Consider the following 2,787-nt stretch of genomic DNA (forward strand, 5'->3'; position numbering starts at 1 on the left):
GATGTTTTCTCCATGAGGGATTATAGGTATTTCCATAGGGTTCACCCATGTAAATCACCTCTGCTATTGCAGGGTTCTCAGGATCATAAGTTTCATCTTCAGAAGATGCCTCTTTAGTACTGTTGGATACAGCTTGCAATCCATTCAGACTCTGAGAAATCATATTGACTTGCTGAGTCAATATTTTATTCTGAGAAATCATGTTGACTCCCTTTCTTTGAAGCGTCCCATTACTCACAGGATTCCTTTCAGAAGTGTACATGAACTGGTTATTTGCAACCATGTCAATGAGTTCCTGAGCTTCTGCAGGCATTTTCTTTAGGTGAATAGACCCACCTGCAGAATGGTCCAATGACATCTTTGATAATTCAGACAGACCATCATAGAATATATCCAGGATGGTCCATTCTGAAAGCATGTCAGAAGGACACTTTTTGGTCAGTTGCTTGTATCTCTCCCAAGCTTCATAGAGGGATTCACCTTCTTTATGTTTGAAGGTTTGAACATCCACTCTAAGCTTGCTAAGCTTTTGAGGAGGAAAGAACTTGGCTAAGAAAGCGGTGACCAACTTATCCCAAGAGTTCAGGCTATCTTTAGGTTGAGAGTCCAACCATATTCTAGCTCTGTCTCTTACAGCAAACGGGAAAAGCATAAGCCTGTAGACCTCGGGATCAACCCCATTGCTCTTAACAGTCTCATAGATTTGCAAGAATTCAGTTAAGAACTGAAAAGGATCTTCTGGTGGAAGTCCATGAATCTTGCAATTCTGATGCATAAGAGAAACTAATTAAGGCTTTAGCTCAAAATTGTTTGCTCTAATGGCAGGGATTGAGATGCTTCTTCCATGTAAATTGGAATTTGGTGCAGTAAAGTCACCAAGCATCTTCCTTGGATTGTTATTATTTTCGGCCATGTCTCCTTCTTTTTCGAAAATTTCTGTCGGATTTTCTCCAGAGAGTTGTGCTTTAGCTTCCCTTAGCTTCCTCTTCAGAGTCCTTTCAGGTTCAGGATCGGCTTCAACAAGAATGTTCTTATCCTTGTTCCTGCTCATATGAAAAAGAAGAATACAGAGAAGAAGAGGAATCCTCTATGTCACAGTATAGATATTCCTTTATGTGAGTAGATGAAGAAAAAAATTCGAACACAGAAAGAGGGAGAGGGTTTGAATTTTTAAGAAGAGAAGTGTTAGTAGATAAATAAATAATTAGGAGGAGGTGAGAGAGAGAAGAATTCGAAAATTAAATAAAATAAAATAAAAATATTTTTGTTTTTAATTTAAAATTTGAAGTTAAAATTCGAAAGTTTTAAAAAGAAAAATGAAATTAAATTAAATTAGAATTTAAAACAAATAGTTAATTAAAAAGGAATTTTGAAAAAGTGGGGAAGAGTTTTTGAAAATTAGAGGGAAAATTAGTTAGGTGATTTTGAATAAGATAAGAATCAAACAAAAAAAATATGATTGATTTGAAAAAGATTTGAAAATCAATTTTAAAAAGATAAGAGGTTAGAAAAGATTTTAAAAATTGATTTTGAAAAAGATATGATTGAAATTGAAAAAGATATGATTGAAATTTAATTTGAAAAAGATTTAAAAAGGAAATTAAAAAGATATGATTTTTGAAAATTAAAGTTGATTACTTGACTAACAAGAAACTAAAAGATAGGAGTTTAAAATTTAAAGAATGAACCTTTCTTAATGGGCAAGTAACAACTTGAGATTTTTGAATCAAAATATTAAAAGTTAACAATGAATTCGAAAATATGAAACAAAAATAAGAAAAATATTTTTGAAATTAAATTTTGAAAATTTCAAAATTATGAAAGAAAAATGAAAAAGATTTGATTTTTGAAAAAGATTTGAAAAGAATAGAATTTTTAAATTGAAAATTTGATTTGACTCATAAGAAACAATTAAATTTAAAAACTTTTTGACTAAATCAAACCAAATTTTCGAAAATTTATGAGAGAATAAGGGAAAGATATTTTTTTGATTTTTGAATTTAAATGAGGGAAGAGAAAAACATAAAAATTATGCAAAACATAAAAATTCAAGATCAAAACACATGATGCATGCAAGAACACTTTGAATGTCAAGATGAACACCAAGAACACTTTGAAGATCAAGATGAACACCAAGAACATATTTTTGAAAATTTTTAAGAAAAGGAAAACATGCAAGACACCAAACTTAAAAATTTTTAATGTTTAGTGTAACGACCAACTTTCTGGTACGTCATGATCATACTAGAAACTGAGCGCTACCAACTTGTCTTCCTAATTATTATCTATTATTTATTATATGAGCCTGATTCATTGTAAAAAGCGTAGTTATTTTGCGAGATATTTTTTTTTGAAAACGTTTGGATTAATAAACAGAATCACTCACAATAAATTTGCAAATAATAAGAAATACCAGAGTTATAAACAACCACACTTACATACATCTCAATAGTTAATATTATTCGGTTATCTAGCCTTTATCAGAGTAAAGATCTTTAGTTAGATTACCCCTAGATATAGCTAGATAATAACTATATACATATATATACGTACCATATCCCAGGTCCTTATTTGTTCAAGAAGTCCCTAAGCTGGCACCCAGGCTAGCCTAGACTCTATACTCACCTAGTCCCTCTAAACTACTAAAGCGAGGGAAAGTACGTTCTACGTCTTCAAAACTTGAGTCGGGTCGAATGTCATCAGAAGGTGGAACATCATATACTACTCCTCTGCACGATTAGTCATTGCCACATGACGTCTCTCTGGTACCTCATCAAGTAGCCACAT

General features: G+C 32.0%; 1 non-coding gene across 1 annotated transcript; it reads left to right on the forward strand.

Moving 5' to 3' along the window:
• The first annotated feature begins 412 nt into the window (after positions 1 to 412).
• On the forward strand, positions 413 to 520 carry LOC148548783 (small nucleolar RNA R71). The gene has a single exon (XR_015897663.1). It is a non-coding gene; the product is annotated as a small nucleolar RNA R71 (small nucleolar RNA).
• Positions 521 to 2,787: the final 2,267 nt, after the last annotated feature.

The sequence above is a fragment of the Arachis ipaensis genome, chromosome B8, assembly GCF_059453495.1.
Source record: "Arachis ipaensis isolate K30076 ecotype BB chromosome B8, ASM5945349v1, whole genome shotgun sequence".
NCBI classification, from domain to species: domain Eukaryota; kingdom Viridiplantae; phylum Streptophyta; class Magnoliopsida; order Fabales; family Fabaceae; genus Arachis; species Arachis ipaensis.